Source organism: Parasteatoda tepidariorum, chromosome 1, assembly GCF_043381705.1.
Source record: "Parasteatoda tepidariorum isolate YZ-2023 chromosome 1, CAS_Ptep_4.0, whole genome shotgun sequence".
NCBI lineage: Eukaryota > Metazoa > Arthropoda > Arachnida > Araneae > Theridiidae > Parasteatoda > Parasteatoda tepidariorum.
In genome coordinates, this window is record NC_092204.1 from 32,466,657 (window position 1) to 32,493,711 (window position 27,055).

Sequence of the window (27,055 nt, forward strand, 5' to 3'; positions counted from 1 at the left end):
TTTTTGCGGTACATTTTTAAAGAAAAGTTCGAATGAATTTTATAAGAAAGTAAAGTAGTATCAAAACTACCGTGTAGTGCCAAAACTAAGTGCCAAAACTAATCTCATATAGCCTGAAACATTGTAAACTTTAAAAATCTACCATGTTTCTGGCTATATGAGAACAACAAAAAGCTCATTAATTTTTATCGAAACGCTTTCGTATTAGCTTTGACAAAAATTACAATAAAAAATATTTTTTGTGTGATAAAACTTAGAGCATGGCATAGAAATAATTTATTCTGTCAAATTTGTATTGTATTTGTTGCAAAAGGTGTGATAATAAGAACTACAATTTTGATACCCAGAATTTCCGGAAAACCATTACCATATGAACAGAAAGAGTACCAAATGAATGGTTTAAATACAGTATATTCTCGTTTTAATAACCAAAATTATAGTTTTTTTTGATAACCAAAAATGTCATTAGCATAAAGTACGGTAATTTATCATAATTTTTACAAGGAAAATAATACTAGAATTTTTTTAATTCTAGAAAGAAATAATTTGACTATACATACAAACTAGATTTTTAACAAAGAGACTATTTTTCCTTAAGTTTTTATTACAATTGTTGCGATCATACTGAATGTTTTATATGAAATTCTTTTTTAAGCTGTTTTCAGATTTTTGAGTCAATGCTTAGAAAAATTCTTGTTTCTGGTTTCTACTAAGGCGAACTTACTTCGAAAGTCTTTTTCATCAAAAGCAGTTGTTTCTGAAGAAAAGAAGAAAGAAAAAACAGCCCTTTCCGATTGCAGTAAAAGAAACAGAAAAAAAAACATTTATTATTGCAAGCTTCTTTTTCTCATACCTGAGATTTTTCTTTCTTCTGCGACTTAGTGAAATTTTGATTTCTCGAAGTTTCTAGAAATCAACCAAACTACTTTTGTTTTACCTTTATTGTGTTTCGAGATTTCTTTCTGGAAACTACTGATGCAGGAAATAATTCCTGGGTTCTTTTTTTATTTTGTAAACACATAAAGCGAAATATGTGGAGAAATAATATTCAATATTTGAGATACAAAGAAATGTGTCTTTTATGAGCTATGTTCATGTTTTGTCGTTAAATTTTAACAGAACTCTATTTGTTCAATTTTTGGTACGAGTACAGTTTTTTCATTTGTAAGAGAATACATTTTTATGCTGAGTGAATAAAAATAAATCTCCAGAAGAAAAAATTATAAAACAAATATATTTATACAATTTTAATATCATAAAATCACCGTCTGAGCATATTTATTTCATAAAAATCTTAAAGCCTTTAATTCCAATTGAACTTTAGGGTATATTTATCTACAGTTGGGAGTACATTATGCCAGTATAAACTTCTGGTAATCTACAAATTCACCTGTTGTGTAATAATCGCCAGATATAAGAGCGTATCGTGTCTTAAACTTTTTCTTATTAATTGCTCTATTAGTCTTAAGATGGAAATTAGGACATTTACTAAATTTTCCCTTATTAAACACGTTAACAGTTTGCAATATGTACTAACTTGAAATCATTAGTTTGTTTACTTATAGCATACATTATATTTTTTATTTATATGAACTTTGTTACTACCAGAGGTTTGGACTTTTATGGATTACACTTTATTAAAATTTGAAAATATAATTAACTGTAACGGTTACAGTAATTAACTATAAATTATGCAATTAACTGTAACTGATGGTCAAGGAAGCTTTTTTTTCTTCAACAAACCCTTTTTTTTTAACGTCTCACTGAAAAATAGCCAGGGAATTTAATAAATGTTAAACTAAAACAATAGTGCTAATCATAGCACAAGTACGTTGGGTCACATCGTTGTTTGATGAAAGGTTGAACCCTATTTTTAACAGTGCTAATAACACTTGTGCTATCAGAAGCATTATTTTTTTAGTTTAACATTTATTAAAACCCCTATTTATTTTCAGAAATATTTTCCAATGAGACATTAAAAAATTTTTGTTGACAAAAAAAATCGTCACTAGGGAATTGATCGTCACTAGGGATTGACCCCTTGACCATCAATATGATAGCCTAGAGCCTTTAGCCAATTATACTTCGTGCTTTTTATTTGATTTTAACGGGGTTCAAAAGTATGGATAAAAAGGGAATGTGGAGTGGTTTCCTGCGATTTTTCCTTCTGGGCCGCAGTGGTTCTCTTGTTCTGTTAATTTTTTTTTTTTTTTTTTTTTTTTTTTTTTTTTTTTTTTTTTTTTTTGATATTTAGTGTTTCACTCTCGGCTGCTAAGATTATTCTAGTTTTGTTTCCCACTTTTACTTTCCATTATCCGTTAGCGACTTGAATGTTTTATTTTTAGACTCATTTTTATTTCTCATTTTTCACGTCTATCAAGTCTTGAGAGTAGATGCCTATTTTTGAACTCTTGAAACAAGTTGACTTTTATTTCCATCTTTGAAGTCAATGAAATTTTTTAGTCAAGTAGCTCCGAAGTCGAAGTCGTTTTATAATCGGTTTACAGTATCATTTTCAGTTCAATATGCTATAATTTTGTTAAAATATTTTTGCTTAGTTTTTAAATGTCTTTGAAATGCTTCTATCATTTTTTATATCAATCGTTATTTTATTATATACATAGGTATGCTTATATGCTAATTTCTAATATTTTTGTTACTGATCTGTATATATATCTGATATTATATTTCAAATAAACCCTTGAAAAATTACTCTGTAAATCGGATTTGAAAAATTCACCAATTTCTTTGTATTCGATGAAACTGTAAACGAGTAAATATTTCGTCAAGGTAAATAAATTAATATCTTCAGTTGTTTGATGATACGAATTCCGTCAGGAACATGAAGCTTAATGCAGTAGATTTTTTACTTAATTACTTAGGAAATAAACATAGAACTAAATGATTAAGCAGAAATGAGCTTGCTGTAATCACTAGGATTCGAACTCAGAAAATCTGCTTGACAAGCGGGAGCTCAAACCATTCCGGGACCCTGTACCATTCCGCCATTCAGTGAAAATGGCTTTTAAGATTTCTGAAAAAATGCTGGAGAATGTTCTTAGAATGCACTGTTATGATTAGCGAGTTAGTAGTTACGAGTGCTAATTAGTACGAGTTCACGTTTTGTAAAAAATCATGTAACTCTATAGACGGAAAAGAAAACTGCTTGAGTGGTGTGTTACTCCTCTGATTGAACGAGCAATATTTCAAAACCGTAAAGAAGAAATTCTCCTGGTCATTGGAGTTAGACTTATCGTTTGGTAACGGGCATTGGAGTTAGGTTGTGATTGAGATGTGTTTTATCAAATGGATCTTGATATGTGGTTTAATTAGTTTATCTCGTTGTTTCACCTATCGTTTGAGATGGAAAATACTGGACATTGTGTTGCTTTTCAAGCAGCTTTATAGCTCTGGCATCAATACGTGATTGAGAGTATCGTGTTCTAATAGTCCAGGGTCACAAATTGGGCAGTGCAGGACACTTGAAACTTTTCATGTGTCGAAGGGAATGGAGGAAATATTGTAGTGACAACGCTTGTACTCGAACTGTCAGTCTTGAGATTGACATATTAGTCCTCTAGGCTATAATGTGTACCCAGCTGCAAGGAACTAAGTGACTTCATTAGGTGGGCTTAGTTGGTGCGATAAAATTATGGTTGCTTAACCGTAGACTAAAACAGTTAATAAACGGTTCACCGTTAACAGTTTGAATACTATCTTATTTACGGTTATTAGACCGTTTTGTTTGAATATGGTAAAATAACAGCTAAATAAATAATTATCTAACCATTTTTTCTGAGAAATTTCTTACCGTGTGTCGGGTGTGACTCTGTGATGCAAAATGTCACCTTTCTAAGTTTCACATTTTATTATTTTTCGTTGTTTTCTGTATCGAGAATGCTCTGTACTTAATGAAAGTTGTTTAAAAAATTCATGCTTCATCGTATGACCATCTACAGTATCTCACCTTTCACTACGGTTGCCTTGTCAATGAAAATTTCTCAAGGAATATTGAAAAATCAACGATGAGAGTTTTATTTCTAAGAATTTACTGGTTTATTCTACACTAGAAATCGAACTATATGAGCGATTTATAAAAATAATCATGCATTTTCAATTCAATTTTGCGTGAAGAATTGGATCATTTAAAAGACAGCAACCATTTTTGTGGCTTGACTTTTTCTTACTTTCTGTGCTTTACTATTTTACTACGGTTGCCTTGTAAATAAAAATGTGTGAAGGAATATTGAAAAATCAACAATGAGAGTTTTATTTCTAAGAATTTACTAGTTTACTCTACACTAGAAATCGAACTATATAAGCGATTTATAAAAATAATCATGTATTTTCAATCTAACTTTGTGTGAAGAATTGGATCATCTACTACATTTAAAGGACAGCAACCATTTTTGTGGCTTGACTTTTTCTTACTTTCTATGTTTTACTACGGTTGCCTTGTAAATAAAAATGTCTGAAGGAATACTGAAAAATCAACAATGAGAGTTTTATTTCTAAGAATTTACTAGTTTATTCTACACTGGAAATCGAACTATATAAGCGATTTATAAAAATAATCATGTATTTTCAATCTAACTTTGTTTGAAGAATTGGATCATCTACTACATTTAAAGGACAGCAACCATTTTTGTGGATTGACTTTTTCTTATTTTCTATGTTTTACTATTTTACTACGGATGCCTTGTCTATAAAAATTTCTCAATGAATACTGAAAAAATCAACAATGAGAATTTTATTTCTAAGAATTTACTAGTTCATTCTACACTAGAAATCGAGCTATATAAGCGATTTATAAAAATAATCATGTATTTTCAATCTAACTTTGTGTGAAGAATTGGATCATCTACTACATTTAAAAGACAGCAACCATTTCTGTGGCTTGACCTTTTCTTACTTTATATGTTTTACTATTTTACTTCGGTTGCTTTGTCAATAAAAATTTATCCAGGAATACTGAGAAATCAACAATGAGAGTTTTATTTCTAAGAATTTACTTGCTTATTCTACACTAGAAATCGAACTATATAAGCAATTTATAAAAATAATCATGCATTTTCATTCTAACTTTTCGTGAAGAATTGGATCACATTTAAAGGACAGCAAACATTTTGTGGCTTGACTTCTTATTTTCTATGTTTTACTATTTCACAAATTAATCACGTTTCAGTTGAAACGGGTCTAAACTATTTCAGTTTAAACGCAAACTTATTTTTTGTTTGAGAGTTCGCTGTTTACTCCCAAATATATATTTTCTTGTTTCTGTATTAGGTCTATCTTCCATGAAACTTCCTTGTGATAAAAACTCCTAATACTCAAAATACACTTAAACTTAATGGAATTTTCTTATTTTGAGCGTATAGGGTTGCTTTTGTTTTAGAGAAAGTTTTTATTCTTTTTTTATTTTGTTCCCTGGCAACTGAAACCAGCAATATGTCTTTACGTTTTCCCAGAAGTGTTTTTATCCGATAAAGGCGATTTCTTTGGTTGACCACAACAGCTTAAAGAAATGTTTGGCTCTTCTTTTAAAAAATAAATATAAAACTTCGTTTTTTGTTGATTCCCTCGTTTTTTATATAGGGAGTTTTAAGAAGTTTCTAAGTTCTGATTTAGAAATAGAAATGTGGGATAAGAAAGTTTTCTTAAAATTTTACTTTTATCTATAGTTTGTTTTTGTTTCATACCAGGGAGAATAAAATGTTCTAGAATGAAGAAGTATCTCGCGGAATTCAGTTCGTTTTAAAAAAAAATGTTTAAGTTTAATATTTTCTTTAAAGCTGTTCAATAAAACAAAATTTTTATATTAATCTGAAATTAAGAAAATGTTTATTCTTTGGCAAAAGTTAATGAAAAACCATTTCCACAACAATCTACCACGAAATGTCTTTTTCATAATTTTAATGCATTTTCCAAAATATAATTTATTACCTGGTGAGTACGTTTTCAATAAATAATCAAGATAAATTTTAATTTTTAATAGCTTGATATTTCAGTATTTTAAAGGAAAATCACAATTAAAAAACTTTAATTATAGGCTTTGTTTTAATATTTATCTTATTTTTCCTATAATTTTTTTTCATCGCAAACATTCTTATCGTAATATAGTAATACAAGCAAAGCAAATATATCTAACATTTTAATTGATTAATTAATAATAATATTTTTTAAAAAGAATAACTAAAATAAATTTAAAAATTTATTAAAATTCTGATACAAGCATGCTGGTTCTGCTATAAAATAGCAGTAATTCCCCAAATATGTATATGGGCATTTTCAAAAAAATAACTTCTGTCAACAAAAAAAATTCAGTGCATTACAAGAATGACAGATTATTATAATAATAGCCGAACGCGGAACCCCCAGTGCTTAGTTCCCAAGCATGCTTGGTACTCATTTATCGACCCGCTGAAGGAATGAAAGGCTGATAAGTTTTTGTTCAGGTACTGTTATATTCAACCAGATATATGTCAGAGAAATGATTGAAAATCACTATGGAAATAAAATTTTTAAATACCAAATAATTCAAAGTTTTAAGCGTGATTTTTATATCAAAACTTATAGTTTTTAAAATCTCGCGTTTTTCATATATAAATTTCTATTTTTCTTATTCAAGTAAAGAAGAAAATATAATGTCTTTATATTTTCATTTGATTTTACAAAATTATTTCCATTTCTATATACATTAAAAAAATGCATCTTCAATAAAAAAATTTCGCAATTGGAAGTATGTTTTTAATAAGATGCACTTTAAAAGGATTTACAGAATATTGCAAAAATAGTTTTCTGACTTATATTTGACTTATTATTTATAAATAATTTGAACCAAAATGGAAAAAAATAGATTAAATCTAATTACACAATTATTTTAGCGCTTTTATTAAGACACATTGCACAAAGACTTGAATAAAGCTGTGAAAAGATTTATTTGAATTATAATTGATTCATTATTTCGAAATATTTTGAAACAAGACAGAAAAAACTACTAAATCCTATTATACAATTAATACAGTGTTTTTAATAAGACACATTGTGCAAGGTTATAAAAAACATTTATTTGATTTACAGTTGCCTCATTATTTTCAAAATATTTTGAAACAAAATAGAAAAAAAAGAAATGTTTAATCCAGCGTAGCCAACTTGCACTTTTTTCTTACTGGTGTAACTTCTTTTTCATGGAGGAGCAGAATGAATTTGCCTTGAAATGAGTCTCTAACACTAAATTAGTTGTGCGTCCTATTAATTAAAAGAGAATTACTGAATTTTAATTAAAGTTTCAAGTATAATTAAAAAAACTCTTTTTTCAAGGAAAAGGCATAGGTTATCCAGTGTTATATATCTTCAAGAACATCAAGAAGATGAGGTATTTTTAACAGAAAAAATACTTTGCATATTTGCATTTGTTTTATTTTTCTTATGTTTTGTATACAAATATAAATAATAAAACCGTCGTATTTTTTTAAACACAAAAATTTCTAACATATGCTAGTGCCTTTGTTTCCAGAGTTTTATTTTAGTGTATATCTACAAATTTCACTTTACCTAATTTTTAAGGAGATTTTTTTTCACCTGATTAACTAAAGTTTAAACTATTCAAACTTTTAGCGGCTGAATTCAAACTCAGTTTTAAAAACAGTTTTATTATTTTTCAGTACATAAAAGCAGCAAGAAAAAATAAATAATAAATAAGCATAAAAACTACAAGAAAAATTGGTTCAGCGCTGAACCATCATATCTGTATTTTGAAGCACAATACGTAATAATGTTCGTAAAATCTGATTTGTTGAAATTTTCTGTTTTGCATCGAAATATAAATAATAAAACCCTCATATTTTTAAACACAAAAGATTACAACATATAAAACTGCTAATGTTGCTGCCTTCGTTTTCTGAGTTTTATTATTTTTCTTTAAAAAGAAAGTTTAGTTATTAATTGCATTCTATCTAATTTTCACTTCGAAATTTGACAAAAGCCTAACAATTTAAACTTTTAACTATCGTCCATATTTAAACTTTTAACTACTTTGGAAGTCTGTTTTAAGAACAGTTTTATTCCGTCACAAGAAACTGAAGGAAAAATCAATTCAACACTGAACCAAAATATCTATATTTTGAACCAAAATATGGACAATAATAAGGTCAGTAATAAAGTGTCTACCTCTGAGATCCACTCGCTGGGAAAACATCGTTTTCTTCCATTGTGGCGCAGTACTCCACCCCATCAGTGGTATGCTGGCAACCGCCCTGGCCTATCATTAGCATGCTGCAGCCCTCGGCCTTTCCAATCGGCCATGGCTAGATTTCGTAGTGGCCATCTTAAGTGTTTAAGGTTTCAAAATGGGGAGAAGACTTTCTAAACTTGTTCCTGTTCACAACCTGCTAGTCCTGATCACCTTCTTTTTGGCCTTGGCGCTTCTTTTAAGCAGCTACTGGCTGATCGGGACTTTCTGCTGATATATGGGGAACTGTCGCGACGGGGTCTTCTGGACCTGGTCTAGGCTTTCCTTCTCCAGAGGGATGTGTAACAGCAACAACAATAGTAATAAAGTGTTTCCATTCAATTAATGATAGTACACGATAATACGGTTGATACAAAAAGTAGAATGATATAGTTCAATTTTGAATTCTATTTAGAATGCAGCAAATATGAGCAATAATAAGGCTCAAAGCGCTGAAATATTTCTAGTATTTCCTGCACATGTTATTCATTGCCAAAAATTAGAAAGAAAATTATTTTTACAAATTTAACCGAATATTAAATCACATCAATGTCCTGCTAAAACTAGTTGATATTGCATTCAATAGGCAGATCACAGAAAAGTCTTCTTTGCAAAATATTATCCCCAGTAGAATTTTTAAAAATAAATGTGTTAGAATAGCTTGGAAAACTTTAACATGTAATCATCGTGATGGTTCAAGGGATATAATGCTCGCATTCCAATGAGGTGAACCGGGTTCGAATCCCAGCGATGACTGGTCGATATGAATTCCGCATCCGGCTTGCACCGACTACAATTCTGAAGTAAAAATATCCTCAGTGGTAGACTAATTATGGGTTAGAGTCCCATTGCCGTCGGGCTAACCGTGGGAAGTTTTCATTTTTTCCCTCCCCATATAACGCAAATGCGGGTTAGTTCCATTAAAAAGTCCTCCATTAAGGCAAAATTTCTCCCAACACTTGATCCTGGAGTTCCCTTGTTTTCTAGGTTTCAAAATTACAAGGCTACGGAGTTGAACATTAGTAGTCATAAACCCAAAATTGGGTCGGCCGTTTAACGACGGTTATAAAATCATAAAATTAAAAAAATGAGTAATTAAAATCTAACGAAACACTGTAAAGCAAAAGCAAGGTTCAAAACATCAATATTAAGATGTGAAAGTGTTTATGATAAGAGATTTGAAAGTGTTTATGATAAATTCTTTTTCCCACTTCTCTGTTTATTTAGACATTCAAATACGTTTTGGTGCTTGAATATTAAGTTCTGAGACAAATATTGTTTAAAAATAATGACTTTAGTTTTCACGTCTATTTTAAAACATATATATATTAAGGGCGTTGTTTATGGATCACCTGGAGGGAGATTGTTTATTGAAATACTGAAAAGAAAATGCATACAATGGAAAAAGTCTGAAAATGGAAATAGTGTTCAAAGAAATATTCGTTTTATTTTCACAAGTGGAGGTTCTTCACAATGAGAACAAAATATGGTCAAAATTAAAAAAAAAACATATGATAAAATATGGTACTTTTTTGGTGTTTCAACCTAACTGCTTTAGTAATAATTTTAGTAAAATTAGCAACAAAACTTGATTTTTTAATATGTGATAAAATTTGGTAAATGTAAAACTTGGTAGTTTTATCACGATATCTTAGAGCATGGTAAAAAAGCCATTTATTCAGTTAAATTTACTTTTTCTGTTTTACATATTTTACTAAATGTGTGGTAACAAGAATTATAAATTAGCATAACTCAATAATCACAGCTCTAGTTACTATAGTTTGTTATTACTTTGTTGGCGTTTATGTTTCTTTTGTCTAAAAAAATAGCATATTCAAATTTCATTTGAATCTACTGAATCGAATATTTATTAGATGAGTGCGTGGTTAGAAAAAATCAAGCGTCTATTTTAAGTAACTAGCATAAATTTAAATTTTGACAAATTACTCTTACAAGCAATCTGTTTTAAATTGATCTCGTTAAGTCCTAAGATGACAACGTTCACTAAATATCCAAAAACTTTTCTGAAAAATAAAAAAAAATATTTTGATCTAATACATTGATATTTTTCCAAGTAGATATTAACCATTTGTTTTTCTTTTATGTTGCAGGTCAAAATTTCTGCTTCATTTCAAATTTTCCATTAACTGGTATGTATCATACGTTTATATATCTTTAATCATCTGTTTATTTTCATATTTATAAGCTGACTTATACTTTGAATAAAATTTTGTTAAAATAAAATCAAGATTCCATACAATGTTACATCAGCAAACATAATAGATATTCAAGTCATTCCAATACCCTTTCAGATTGGCGAGCACTAGAAGACAAAATAAATCACCAAATTATGCAGGAATTCACACTTAAAATGTGCAAATCAGTTGCTTTACTAAATCACTCTAAAGTGAAAGCTTTGGTGACTGAAGAGCACCTGAGTTGTTAGCAAACATAATTTATTGATTCTACCCTGCCAGTTTTGACATTAGAAATCTGGCATGAGTCACGTAATGAATAAATTGAACGATTTACTTCTGTTAATTAAAACAAGGTGTTAACTTTTTGAATAGTTAAGTTAAAGTAGCCTGTCAATAAACAAGCGTAAATTTACGTACAGCGAGCTGGCGCTAGTATTGAATTTTCATCATTGTTATGCAAGCGAGAACTTACCAGGTTGACGGAAAGAGTTAATTCTCATATTTCAATGAATATTTTATTGCTGCATGTTTTTAAATTCTTTTTGTTTAGAAAAATAAATAAAAAAAACCGGAACTTATTATGCGTCTTAAGTTAAGCTTACTATCTCAATATAAATATAATATCTTAGTGATAGGGATTGTTTGGACTTTAAAACTGGCCAGTAACTAAAATATTAAAAAATTTTTTTTTATTAAAATTGCCAATTTTGCAAGATTTTTCTACTCTGGTTAAATCATTGAAATGAATAAATGTTTGAAAATTTTGGGGTTGAAAAGTGAATACACTTATAACACAGGTTCGAAAGCTTCGAAATTGTCGTATAGAAATGATATTCCGACATATTTATTCATTTAATTCACTTTCACGTACAGGATTTCTATTTTTAACACGGCTCTGTATTAAATTTGGACAAGATCTTGCCCATTTCTTTTTGCGTTTTACTTTTTGACTTATTTAATTATGTTACCTCTAACGGTCATTTTTCAATCATTTATTTCAAGTTTTCCATTTTTGTCTAACGATTCTGTTTCAAATTCAAAATTAATCTTGAATACCAACAGCACACAGTTTACGCATTGTCATTTTCTAGGTTCATTTCAAGCAAACCCCAAGCATTTTTCTTCAAGCTTAGGATTTATTATGTTCTGTTAGGTTGCATTTTTATATGGATCTCACTGCTGTCCTTTGTTCAAAAAGTGAAACGGAAGGCCAATTTATTATATTTTTCTAAATATGTACTGAAAAATACGAACTAAAATAAAATGAGATATTTTTTTAATGGCGGGCACTTGGTTCTATTTCCCATTGACCTCAGAAACTCCAGAATTGCTACTCTCTTATCTTTACATAGTGGGCACCAGTGGCTAAGCCACGGCGGTAGAGTAGCGTCGCCCACGTCATACAGTAACAAACCCGTTGATAGGGTGGGTTACATTCACACAATCACACAGAAGAAAGGACATAGAAAGTTGCATCCATGCCTACGGTGGGATTCGAACCCACAACCACTGCCCCGTAGTCCTGTACAGTAACCACAAGACCAGTGATTGGCAAATGAGATATATTTCTCAATTATATTGTGAGTGTTTTGTAATCACGGCTTCTTCATCACGTCACAAACCTAATATGAAAGACACATAGAATACAAATTACCATTGCTCATTATATAGCGCAGTCAAACTTTTAAAGTAGCTTGAAAAACAATACTGCATGTGCCATATTTAGAAATAGAGTACTATTTTCATTAATACAGACTAGTTAACGAGAGATTAAATTTTCTGCCGCGAGCGCAGCAGAACCATTTTTTGTACAAAGATAGTTATGGGGATTTTATTGTCTTATGAGGTTTAGCAGAAGCCTCTGTTTCCAAGATTAACAAAAAGTAAAAATTCATTGGATTCAAGTCTGGTGAATTACAGGGACATATTTTATGCTACAGGAAAACTTAAACAAATGGGCCTTCACCATTTTTAGTTGTATGTTTGAATAGGAAGTTCTTTTAGAAATTCCCTTTCCAGAAGCCTTTTATGGAAAAAGAAACATATTATCTAACGAAATATGTTTACAATATGGTGAGATAAAAAAGAATTTTTGCCAAATTTTTTTTTGAGATTCTGCTATTTTAATTTTCTACTGTAAAGTAATCTGATACAAAAAACTCTCTTTTTTTGTAATTTATGAAAAATAATTTAGTTTTTATTGTTATAGAAAACAAAATACTTTATTAATGTCCTATTTGGGTGTAACTGGCATTTTTATTTTTCCCTAAAATTTTATTCAATTGTTGAATTGTTATGATGAAATAGTAATATACTCACATATTTGAATCAAATTTGGATTTATATTTAAAATAATATTTAGTTATAAATTATTTTTATACTTCGAACAAGAATATAAGTATGCAAATAAAAAATAATGGTATGCTATCTTTTCTTCTTGCTTTTTAGCGCTCTTGCAAAATAATTCAATTGTTGAATTGTTATGGTGAATTATTATTATAATCATTTCACATCAAAATGAAATTTGCATCTTTATTTGCATTACCAAACTTTTATTCAACAAACTCTCCAGACCAAACAAATAGAAAATTAATTTGGAACAAAGAAAAGACTAAATTTATTCCAGACTTCAAGAAATTATTCTAACAAATTCCAGCTATGATTTCATTCTAATGATGCTTAGATCCACAATAAAATAGTCGGTTATACAATGGAAAACGAAGCTTTAATATCTGAAACCAGAATGGCTGAAGTCATGTAAAATTCAAATATATTCTTTTTCTCACATCTTTGATCTTCTTTCCTTTTTAGCTTTGGAGGAAGAAAAAAAAGAATTTAATTCTAAGCTTGGTTTTGTCTGTTTAATACTTATTACGCATTCAATTCTTGTTCCGAAACCAAAACATTGAGTTCATTAAAGAATTTCGATATATGTTTATTTTTTTTATTTTGTATTTTATCTCAGAATGAGCTAGGATGAAAATGTTTTTTTTTATGAAACTTTATTTAATTAAAGAAGGTTTCTTTTCATGAAACGACTTCTTTACAATGCAAAATACTTCTTTTCGTTTTCTTAACAACCAACAACATTTTTAAATTTGAAATATCACGTTTTCCAAATTTGAAAATTTTAAAAAATGCAGTCTTTATTTATGGTATGAAAGGGAAAAAAAGTTCATTTGTATAATTTGTTACGTTTAAAATTCTGGTTTAATGAAAATAAGAAAGAAGAAATAAATCTCTAACGAACTATTTGTTAATTTACTGTTTGGAAAATCTAAACAAAATAATAAAGTTCCTTATTTAAAAATACGAATGCATTTAATTAAGTATTTCTTTTATATGAATTTAAAAGCTGAAAAATTTTTGTTTTCAGAAAATGAGTCGGAACTATCATTTTGGATTTTAAAAAAGTGTTTTAAATGTACTATTTATGAAATGAAATAAACTATAAAGGATAAAGGTAGAAATTGAGGGTGATTAAATGTATACATATATTGTGAGAAATTTCTCAGGGAAAATAGATAAATAGCAATTTATTTAAATGTTATTTTAACATATTCAAATAAAACAGTCCATAAATAAGATGGTAATCAAACTGTTGAATGAAAAACCGTTTATTAACTGCTTTCGCTTAATACGGTTAATCAGTCAGATTTTTTCTGCACCACCTGGGGCCACCAAAAGAAGCCCCTTAATTTCTTGCAGCTGCTTACTTCTTATAAACCAGAGGGCTAATTGTCAATCTCATGACTGACTGGGTCTCGAGTTCGAGCACTAACAACACAATATTTCCTTCATTTCCTTCAACACACGAAGAGTGCCCAAATGTTCTGGATAAAAAAGTTTTGACGATTTGACGAGTCTTGATGAAAAAAAAGACAATTTGTGTCCTGTACTCTCCAGTACCAATTACTTAGCCTAACTCTTATACCCAGTTGAATTTCTTTTTTGCTGTTTTGAAACCATGCTATTTGTAATTGGTTAAAATCCGTATAAAACAGTATTCATGGTTTTTATAACCATACTAGTAGTAAACGGTTTCGAACCAGTAAAGGTAAAAAAAGGTTCTTTTCCTTAATCGATAATCTAATACGATTAATCGGTTAGATAAACTGTAACCGGTTATTTTACCATAATTTTAGATGGAGAATTCTGACACTGCACAGAGAAAAGGAATTGTATAATTGCTGCACCGTATGCTAGTCACAGTAATTTTCTAATTGATTTGGTAATGGTTAACCTGAAATGATAGTTTTAAAAATTATAGTTATTGTTACAACACATTTAGTAATTGAAAAGTAAATTTACTAGAATAAATGATTTTTCTACTATGCTCTTAGATATCATGATAAAATTGAAAAATTTTACCACAATTAAGAAATTTTAACATATATTATAAAACAATATTTCATTGTTTATTTTCAACAAAAAGTCAGTAACTTAGCACTTCGGTAAAAATTACAGCTCTTTTCAGAGTTTCTATAGAGGCAGAAACACAATAGATTTCACCATATGCTGATGGTTTTGACCATACTTTTTTCCTAGTGCATTATGCAAATATTAAATAACTATATATGAAATATTGAGATTTTATCATTTTGGTAATAAAATATTTATGGTTCAAAAATAAAATGGCAACTTTTTCAGAACATAAATCCAATTTACTGCAGTTAAAGGAAAGTAGTAACACTATTTGATAAATATTCAAATTTCGCAAAAAAACTTTGAATTTTTTCCCCCTTTTTTATGAAATGTTATACCAGTAAAAGTGTTCATTTTAGAGATAGGTATTTTGGATAACTATTTATTACAGTTTTTTGTTCTGGAAAATGCGTAATTCTTTCATTTAAATTTTGAATTTTTATGAAAAAGGTAAGTGTTTCAAAATGGTTGAATCAATCGAATATTTTAAATCAGGTTTTATCCTGAACAATCAAAATTTCTTAACTGAAATTATATTTTATTTTTTGCTTCTAGTAAAATTACCATATTGTATGGTAAATTCTTACCAAAGTAAAGTTTATGGTATATAATATGTTTAGGAACATTAATCATAACTTTATTAAATCTTTATTAAAACTGATAAAATATACTTTTCACTAAGTTTAAAAGATGTTAGTTAAATTTTATGCTGGCAAACGTATTGTTTATGAAAATTCTGCACTTAATTTACTACACTGTTAGAGTTTTTATTCTAAAATTACGATAAAATAATCGGCAGTAGTCTGTTCATCCAATTAACCGTAAAGTTTACGGTATAGAACATTTTTTACCCTTACGGTTTTGAAACCGTTTACAACTACTATAGTTTAAAAGCCATGAATACAGAACTATAAGGTTTTTTAACCATTTAAAACTAACATGCTTCCAAAACCGTAAAAAAGAAATTTAACTGCACATTGCAACTAGGCTCTTCGTTAAATTGTGGTTGAGTTGTGTTTTATCAAATGAACCGTGGAATATGACTTAATTAGTTTATCTCGTTGTTTCACCTATCGTAAGACATGTTAAATACTAGAGTTTTTGCAATAAGTAGCTTTATAGTGCTACTATCTATGCCTAAATGGGAAATCGTGTTTCAATAGAGGAGTGCAGGATGCTAGTAACTCTTCATTTGTTGAAGGGAATGGATGGAAAATTGTTGTTTAAATGCTGGGATTCAAACCACCGTTCTATCGGTCATAGATTGACAGATTAGGCCTGTCAACAATAATATATACCCAGCTGCAAGGAATTAAGTGGTTAGAGGAGGCCTAGTTCGTCAAATAAAATTCTGATCGTTTAACAGTATTAGGTGAATGCAGTTAATAAATAATTTTCCTCACAGTTAGTAGTTTCAATACCGTCTTATTTATGGTTATTTGACTGTCTCGTTTGAATGAGGGGAAACAAAAAAGTAAGTAAAATGTTATTTAACCATTTTTTTCCGAGAAATTTCTAACAGTGTCAAAGTGAGAAATGCTCTTTAGGAGAGAAATGCACATGGGTATAAAATAATACAGATAATAAATTCGAAGATATAAATCTTATGCATTAATTGTAATTTTAAATCGTTTGATAAGTATTACAAACTATTAACAAAATGTAGAGAAATAACTAAATACGATGTAATGTTTAATAGTATTAGGTGAAAGCAGTTAATAAATAATTTTTGTCACAGTTAGTAATCTGAATACCGTCTTTTTTACGGTTATTTGACTGTTTTGTTTGAATGCGAGGAAACAACAAGTAAATAAAGTGCTATTTTACCATTTTTTTCCGAAAAATGTTCTTTAGGAGTGAAATGCACATGGGTCTAAAATAATGCAAGTAATAAATTCGAAGATATAAATCTTATGCATTAATTGTAATTTTAAATCGTTTGATAAGAATTACAAACTATTAATAAAATGTTGAGAAATAACTAAATAAATTGTAATCTTACGCGTTTTAAGGGAAACCTTTCGTCATAATAAGATATTTTATATTGGAGTTTATAAGTACTCTATATCGAAACCTATGAAATTATCCTTTAATTTGTGATTATTTGAGACTGTTTGTTTTGAGTGAAGATTTATGCTTTGTAATTAGCGATGATTCAATCTTCTTGAAATGTTAAATGAATCTCGAAATCCAGAGTATTGAAGTCAGGTATAATGATCGTTCAGACCAATGATTGACAGGAGAGCCTTCTAAGCGTCTTGCTTCTAATTAAGGAGTGTTCAGATGCAGGTTCCATCTCGTCAAACTCCACATCTATCTGGGATATAAGGAGTTCTATAAACCCCTATTTAATATGTATTTTGCCCTCCAGATTGATTCTGTATCAATATACAAATTGGGGAAATTTCTAGAAATAACAAATATTAAGGGAAAATCTTATAACCCAATCGATGATTTTCATATTATCTAATATACGGCGAGTATATTCTATTCTATAAATCGCCTTATATTTTATTATATTCTATAAGGGATATTCTATAAGTTTTCCAAAAATAGAATATGTATTCACGTGCCTTGATTAAATTATGCTACTTTTTTCCCAACTAACTTTCCAAAAATATAATGCAATATGTGGAATGATCAATTGTGGTTTCTTTAAACCACATTTGAACCACATTATATTAAAAACAAATGTAAATTCTACAGAAAAAAATGTTTAAGGAAAAATAATAAAGAAATTTCTGTTTTTGATCGTTACCTGAGTGTTGTAAAAATTCATTCCCGTTTTTTTACAGATTTTCTCTGTACATTTGATGATTTAATGATGATTTTCACAAAAGAATTTTTCTCTGTTTTTCATCCTAATTATTAGCAGATTAAAACTGTCGATTCAAATCATAATTTTTGACGTGCAGTTTTTCTTACCATAAGATAAATTTATCATTTTTCAAATCATTTTTTTAATTACTTTCTATACTTACTTCTTACGTCTCAGAAATTGCTTTGTTGTTTTGAACATTGTATAAAAAGTGCGATCCGACTTTATTGTCAAAATGATACTCTACTTGATAAATATCTGTCTTTATGCTTAATTTTTCGTTAAGTTAAATTTCCTGACATTTTCATACGACTGGGCCAGTATAGTTTTAAACGTTTTTGCACTTAAATATTTTAATAAGAAAGACTTTTAAAATAATTAAGTAAAGAGAGTATAAGATTTTTCTTTGTAGCTAATCAATAGAGCAGAGTTACAGTGGATCAGGGAACAGAGCGCTAACTTTTTAATAAAGGTCCCTGGTTCGAATTCTGGCGATGATTGCTCATACGAATTCTGTTTTTTGGTTCGCAATGGTCACTATGATGACATAGATATTTAATAGAAATTTATGCTAAAATAAAATAACATTCTGTTAAAATAACAATACTTATATGCTTAAAAAACAGACGTCCGTTTTTGAATGACGGTATTTTGCTTTGAAATAAATGGTTTTATACTGGTACACCAGCTGACAGTATTTTTTTCTGTAAATTAGTTTTTTTTTGGATTACTTATAGAAGATAGATTGCTTAAAGAAACCAATCTAAACCGTCGAAGTTTAGTTCACCAAACTAGCAAAGTTTATTTGTCTATTTTATTCTTAACTCATGATTTGTTTGTTATTTCTTTTCAAGCTTTTCACTACTGGTTTTGTATTCGTTCAATTGAATAATATTAATTATTCAAAGTTTCGATTTTCATGAAATTAAGGACAGTGCTTAATATATTTAATTTGTAATTATCTCATCTAAAAATTTAAAGATCATAATATAATTGTGAATAAAAAAATCTATTAAATGCAAAGAAACATTACACTCGAAATTTTATCTTAGAATCAAAGTGGAAGTTCATGAAGGTGGCGTACTAGATATGTGAAGTGGGCCACGAAAGAGGACTAGTACTATCTATAAACTTCTAAGTGTCAGTGTCCGCATTTAACAGAACTTTTCTTTCTTTATTCTATTATAAACATTATTGAAGGTTTTAATGAAAGGCCTATTAATTTAAGCAATAAAAACAATCTCATCATCAAATCATTCAGAATTTTATACCTAAGCATATGATTGCATATTTTTACTTTAATTCCGAATAATTTAATTTTCTGATTTATACAGGGAAATAATTAATTATTAATTATAATAACCTTATACTCATAAAAAAATTTATGTACTTACTAATTAAATTCAATGCACCCCATTTTTATTCAATTTTCCCAGAAATTACACAACAAAATAAACTCTCAAATGGTATTGCAAAAAAATTCATATTTTTATTTTTTTACCAATGTTTGTTGCTGAAGTTATTAAAAGTAGTCTTGCAAGCGACAACTAAATGAATGTTACTTACCCTTATTTTGCATGCTTTTGATGAAAAGTTAAAAATAGAAGTGACGCATTGAAATGATGAGCGGTAGTGCACATTGTCATTAAATATTTTAATTTCATCATTTAAGCATAATTTGTGTTAACTGTGTTAGTATAAATTAATTATTATTAATGAATTATTATTAATTCGTTAGAATAATTAATATCTATAATAATTAATTAATTTACAATAATTAATAATATTTATAATAATTAATTAATTTATAATAATTAACTAATTTATGATAATTAATAATATTTATAATAATTAATTAATTTATGATAATTATATTTATAATAATTCATTAATTATTATTAATTAATTATTATTAATTAATTATTATAAATGAATTCAATTTATTATTAGGTATCAATTGGTAGTTTATTCATAATACCGTTATATTTAAAATAAGTTTAAAAGAATCTCAGAACAATTATTTGTTGAGCATTTATGCCTAATTAAACTGCAGTTTACACTCTATGTATTTCCCATGGAATAACATGGAGAAATTCGGTCGTTTAATGCACGAACGCCTGCAACTGGAAGTTCAAAAAAACGTGGACCAAACTCTGAAATGGTTAAAATAGAAGTTTCTGAATAGATTTTTTCTATGAATAAGGCATGAAAGGCATCGAATAAAATGTTTACGGTTCATGGGGCTTTTTGAACTCCAAAATCCTAAAGAAAATTTATATTTAATTATTTTTCATTAGATTTTGATAAGACTAGCTTGCTGATCAGACAGAGACTGATTATAATCAAAGAAAATTTTGCTGCGTTCAACGTCTTGCAGGTCGGCTCCTAATCTAATCTGAAGCACCGTTAATTAAATTTAGGCTTATTTTATAAAAATTCGTCTAAAGCTACTTTACTTAATTTGAAGTACAAGCTTCATTCAATCAAGCTAAGCTTAAATGAAACTTGAAATATTTTCAGTATATTCGTTTTTATGGGTTTTTCGTTTAGGTCACGTGTAAGTTTTACTGATGATGATGATTTTAAATGTTCAATTTGTCGTACAATTTGAAAACCTTTTTTTTCAATTCAAATAAATTATTAAAAAAAATCAGAAATTTTAGGTATGTTTTATTCTTAAAATAAAGCATAGGATTTTAAACAAGTTTCAGAATTTAAATCGTTAAAGAAATGAAGTAATTATACTGAGAAATAAAATAATAAATGTCGTAGATGGAACATGTAACAGTAGAATATATATTATTTTAAAAATCAAACTTTAAGCAGGTGAATGACATACATCATTAGCTTACACTTCTACTGTAATGTTTACTGCGAGAATGAATATTAATATTTTTAAAAAATATATTGTTTTTATAGTCAGAACTGGTATTTTGTTAGTGAATCACTTGATTTTTCAAATATATCTCTATCTGTTCAACGCATTTCGAAACGTATGTAATGCTTTGAATTTTTCTTTTTAACGTTGTAGTGAAAAACTAATATAACATAACTTACAGATGCATAATGGAACATTAAGAAAATTAAATTAAAAGAAAAAGCTGTTTCATACTTTTGATTTAGCTGAAAATAGTAAGTTTCACAATTAAAAGTGATTGATTTCTTTTGCAATAGAATATATTTGCTTTCGTATTTTTTTCTTTTCTAAAAATTTATAATTTTTAAAATAAAAATGGCAAATTTACAATTTGACTACATTTGGAAAAAAATGTGTTAAAATTGAAATTTTTTACGAATTTATTGAAGATAAATTAAAGTGAAATAACTTAAACATGCTAAAGAGCGTTTAAGACATATTGTTTTAAGAATTTCGAAAAACAAGAGAAAATGATCCCGGAGGAAAAAAATATCTTTTAAAATGTAAGCATTGATACGGCCTTTAAAATAGTTCCTTTGAAATAGAGTTTGATACGGCCAAAAAAAAATAAATAAACGGAATCTCTGACGTTCTAATTGAGAAAAAAAGCAATTTATTCTAAACATTCGAAATATAATATTTTTTTTAAGGAAGAAAAAAAATTCTCAAAATTTTATAGATTGTAAAATTCTAAACCCTTTTAAAAATGTTCGTACTTTTTTTTAAAAGTTAAAAACAAATTTTTGTTAAATTTTTTCTTAAAAAAAGTGCCCAATTGAATACATATTTCCTTATGACAATTGCAATATATGCATTTTTAAGTAACAAAATGCATTAAAGATAAATAATAAGCTTTTAGATAAAACTGTATATTTAAGTACTTAAAAATATTAGTATAAGTAAAAAATACAATATTATTTCTTTTTAAACTCAAGTACTCTTTTTTCAGTTCTGTTAGAGTTTTAAAATCGCATTATTATTTAAATAATAAAAATAAATCCTTAAGATCTAATCTTTCTTTAAATCTTTGAAAAAAACTTTAAAACGCGTTATACGACGAAGAATGAATTATTTGTCATATTTTCTTACTTTGAAACGTAAAAAACAAATCGGAAAAATTCGAATTTTATGATTCTGTCTATTTTTTAAACAGTTTACAAGAAATAATTAAAATCTTGTTTTTCTTAAAAAAAATTTAAATTTTGTATTACAAGTTACAAAGTTTATCCTAATCCATAAGTATGCAACTATGTTTATGCCGAAAAAAACATTGTTTTTGGGGTCAGTAAGAATAAATGTTAGTAATCATTATTTTTGTCAATACTTGAAATAGAGAGTTTGTTTTATTTTTAACAGTTTTTCGATTCGCTTTTTTTCAAATCGAGATATGTAATTAATGGATAAATATAAAGGTATAATATAGCTGAGAATGAAACTATTATGAGAATCCCATTGATTATTTTATTTATTAATTCTTTTGTTTTTGTTTCTCTAATTTTAGATGGTATATTTCTATCATATTTTTCGAAAAGTTTAAGCTATTGTAACATTACGATTTTTCTATGGATTTGTCCATCATATAAAATCCTGTAAGAACTGCACTGATAAATTCTAAAAAAAATATGCAAAAGTAAAAAAAATAATAATAATTATACAGAACATGATTAAATTCAAATTCAATTTATTAAAAATTATGATGTATGGCAGCTTATCATAATTTCAATAAACGTTACTAATAATTTTCTCGGATGGAAATAATTCAAGCATTTACACAGAATATAACTATCAAAAATTTTTCATGAAGAATATGTTTTTACATAATTTTCTTAAGATTATCGTAAATTAATAAAAGATACATAAAGTATTTTTAAGGTTAAAAAAAATATACGCTACTTTTTAAAACCCCAACTATGCCTCATCAATCATTTTATTTTCGAATATAGTCTTAACACTGCTTTATTAATCATGTTGTGCTCTTTGCGTTTTTAAAAGTGAATTGAAATATGTTTGCTTCTTAATTAAATACCGCCATTGGTCTTATCAAACATTTGTTTTTCCATGCTGCTGATTCCTTACATCTCCAATGCTAAAAAATGTAATATTTATGTAAAAATTAAAATTTGACATTTCCCGCAAAATTGATATTTTATCAAGCATTTTTTTTGTAGGCATGAATTTTTAATAAATTTAGAGAAGGTTATTTACAAAACCTGAATAGAATTTTTCAGAACTATAAAATTACAAGAGAAAATATTTGTGATGTTATTAAAGTTAATTTAAAACAAAGTTAAAAATCGCATTTTTATTTAAACTTATACACATTTCGGTATCACAATTCTGCACCTTCATCCTTAGGCAATTAAAATAGAGTTGATTGAATCCGACAAATGTTACTAGATATTAAATAAATATACGCAGTAAAATGCAAATATATTAAATTGGCAGAAAATTAAAACCATTACATTCAGTAGCGACTGGATGAATTCATTATTCGTAATTTAAAGTTGAAGAACTCGTACACTTTAAACGTAGTTGCTTGTTCAGAATAGATTATTTTTAGTAACTGGTTATATGAGTTGACGAATGACCTGGACATGGATAATCCGCTTAGCCTTATGCTAAGTGATATCTACATGCATTATTTTAAATTTTAGTTGCTTTAGATATATACACTGGCTTGCAAACGTTCTTGGTCAACGCGTGAAAGACATTTTAAAGTTTCAGTGCTGTTTTTTTTTTGTAGAGATGATTTCTGTTTTATTTAGTCAAGGCAACATATATATATTCCACTTGTTTTCAGAATTTTTACTTTTCTTGCAATTTAATAGAAAATATAATCTTCTTTGGATTAAATTTAAATCTTTTCACTCAGTTCAGTTGAATATTTCTTTTTTTATATAATTCGTGTCTTGTAAGAACTAATTCTTCAAAAATGAATGTTGAGATTAAATTAAAGTAAAAACCACGATTTCCGTAAATATGTAAAACTTATGCTTATTTGTTAAAATTGTATCTTTCAATTGTATTTTCACCCAATTCTTAGATGTAAGACAATCGCTTCACGAAAAACAAATACCCGACTGATATGAAAATTGCATTTGATTTAAAATGACTTTCAAAGCACTCACTTTTCTTTCTGGTTGATAAGCATATTAAGAAAGTTTAGGAATAAAATTATGCATTATTTCTTACATTTTCAATCCTATAATTTTGAATTTGACCAAAGACCTTCGCACACTAGTGTAGTTTTTATTCTATATTCGTACTGTTGATCACTGTTTTGTTCTATTGGATGAAAGTCAATCGGAGGTTTAGGAGACTCTCAACATTCCAAATTCTTTAGACCCGTGCATGCAATTGATATCTCAAAGGTAGTTTGGCAATAGTTTTCTTTCTCTAGGTATAATGTTAACCCGTAAAGAGGATTGTTTTTAAACCACAGTGCCTTGGAAACCATTTGATGGTTCTCTTCCACCACGCTGTTCTTTTTGTCATCTATCCATTCAGATTGAGCAAAATCGGTTGAACAGATCCTGAGAAATGGAATTTTAAAGAAGTCGTACATTTAAAATTCGATTCCTCAGGAACTATTTAACCGATTTCGCTCAAATTTTATATTTTACCATATAAATTTAAATGGTGTGAAAAATGTTTAAAATTATGTAAAAAAATATATACCTTACAATTCAAAATTTTTTCAACTATTATTAAATAAAGTAATAAAAAATAATAAATGCATACTAAAATTTATTTTTGCATAGAATTAAATTGTATAAACGAATTTATATGTGTGTTAAATTTTTTTTTAATTCGCGTAAAAAGTTCCGGAGATATGGCAAAATACGCAAAAAGTAAAATTGACATTAAGTCCAAACTTCGAACCGCGCTCTAGACCAAACTATGGGGACCAAATTTCCCAGATTGTGGCTACCCCCTATATTTTGTTGATCAGAAATTAGAATTAGTCAGACAAAAGGGAAAGTACGTTGTCTGATTTTGAACTTAAAATATCGTCTGCAATAATTAATTAGCATATTTGAAGTCACCTCTTCGAACCATTAAAAATGAGTTTTAGAACGTGAAGATCTGATCATTAGATCAAAAGTAATTTTGATCTAGTGAAAAAGTGATCCGTTTTTTGGGGGCAATGTACATAGGGCAAACTAAACAAGCAAACATCGGCTCAAAGAACATCAAGAATGCTTTAAGAATCAAGAAATCCATCTTTTATCTATTGAAAAGCATTGCTGTGCCATAAATTCGATTTTTATTTACCTCATTTTATTCAAAAGTTTATTTCATGTTAAAGTTTACTCCTAGGTTTCCGGGAGACACTCTTCATCATCAAAAAGAAGAACTATATTTTAATGATCTTACTGCTCCCTTATATATATGTCAAATATTTTGGAATCAGTAATCTTTAAAATTTCTGCTAATTTAATGTTTTATCTTTTATTGTCTATTTAACTCTTTATAGCGCAGTCTTTCTCTGATTCAAGCATCTCTGCTTTACCACCCATATGGTTTACCATACCGATGAAGAAGCATCATTGTGAAACTGAAACTCATATAGTTTTTTTTTGTGTGAAAAGTTTACTATTTTTGAATTTAAACGGTGTTTTTAACAAAAATTTAGAATCTTCCATAACTCAGTTTTTATGGGTCTATCCCTCGTGGCCTTATCAACGCCACGTAATTTTGATCCCGTTCGGACGACGAGAACAAAGCCTTAGCTTGGACTCTTCTTGCCAAAATTCTATGCCACATCCAACAGCAGGACTTTCAGCCATGCACAGATTTTAAGATATACCATTTTGGGTATGCACTCTAATTATTTATTTGGCACTCAGGTTTGAACTCACTAAGGCCAGATCTTGGACAGAGTTATGATCAACGCCTTAAACATTGACCGCTCTACCGGACCACTGGTCAATTGCAGATTTTTTTGAGGGAAAGAAATGTAGCATTCATGCTGCAATTTTCAATTTCGAGAAAAAAGTCATAAGGAAACAGATTGAAAGGTTAACGTTCATAAAAATATTTTTAATGCCTTTGGATTGTTGTTGTTGTTGTTGTTAATTTACGTCGCACTAGAGCTGCACAATGGGCCATTGGCGACGGTCTGGGAAACATCCCGGAGGATGATCCGAAGACATGCCATCACAATTTTGATCCTCTGCGGAGGGGATGGCACCCCCGCTTCGGTAGCCCGACTAATGCCTTTGGAATAAAATAAAAATTATTTTAGAATTGTCAAAATCTGAACTTTATTGTAAAATAAAAACTACTGCTTTTAATTTTTGGTCGAGGAAGGAAAAATAACTCCCTATATTTTGCATACTTCCTGAATTCCATTAATATATTTTTTAATTGGTACAATTTTTGAATTAAATTAAAAAAAACACAATTTTTTCTGAAAATAGAATGGAATATTTTACTCCCAACATGGATCTTATTAGTCACAGTTTCTCAAAACTGGTATTATTAAAAATCATGATATTTTTTCTAAAAATTTAATATTTTACTCCCAACATGAACCTTATTAGTCATTTTTTCTCACAACTGGTTTCATTAAAAATCGAGATATTTTTTCGAAAAATGTATAAGCATGTCTAGAGTAAAAACAAGAACCTATAGTAATCATTCATTTAAAATTAAAAATAAAAATAATAGGATTTGTTTCCTAAAATAGTAATTTCTTCTTAAAATGAATAAAAATACTTAATAGGTATTATGTTATAGAAAAGTGATGCATGATTTCAATTTTTCTAAATCAACTCAAAAGCCATCATTTTATCTTTCGCTGTCTGAGTTTCAATTGCGATTGGTTTTAGAGCCAATTGAGCAGCACACATTCGCTGATGGCTTCCCATTCTTGACAAATCAGGATATTTCTACTCAACGACACTTTTGGGACTGCTTTTCGAACGAAAAAAAAAAAGAAACGTTCTAATGATACGATGCCACCCCATGCACAAAAGTCAAAAACTTCGATTGAATTCAATCAGCTAAGTGTGTAGCGGCACTTTTGGAGGAGGTCAAATTTCGGAAAGTGATTTCCAGACGGCGTAAGTATTTGATATTTATCTTATTTTAGTCGTCCAGTCGGGGTTGTTTTAAACTGAGTTACTATCTTTTTTCCATCTCATTCCTTTTCTCAATGATTTTGATGCGTTTTCTCAGTTTTCTCGACTGAGAAAAATTGCGTTTTCTGTTTGAAATAGCGTAGTTCCATTTCTCTTTCGTTCGTAAATGGAACTTAACAGAATAAGAAAAATGAAATAATCGCATTAAAAATGTTGGTGCTTTCGAACAAAGATACATAAATTTTCACTTTTAGGCCCATTTTTGAGAAGCAAACATATCATGTATTGTTCAAAAATAAATTTGTTAGAAGAGTTTTATTTTTTATTTATTTTCACATTTTTTGAAAGATTCATAAAATTTGCATTTGATTTATGGGAAAA

General features: G+C 28.4%; 1 protein-coding gene across 5 annotated transcripts in view; it reads left to right on the forward strand.

Annotated features, from left to right (window-relative positions):
* The window catches only part of LOC107443568 (putative polypeptide N-acetylgalactosaminyltransferase 9), a 286,844-nt gene that overhangs the window by 167,777 nt on the left and 92,012 nt on the right, over window positions 1-27,055 (forward strand). For 4 of the 5 annotated variants that reach the window (XM_071178433.1, XM_016057485.4, XM_071178431.1 and 1 more), the window contains exon 2: window positions 10,342-10,380. The exons of the other annotated variant lie outside the window; for it this stretch is intronic. The gene's annotated coding sequence lies outside the window, so the exon portion shown is untranslated. The remainder of the gene's footprint in view (window positions 1-10,341; window positions 10,381-27,055) is intronic. 5 annotated transcript variants of the gene reach the window in all.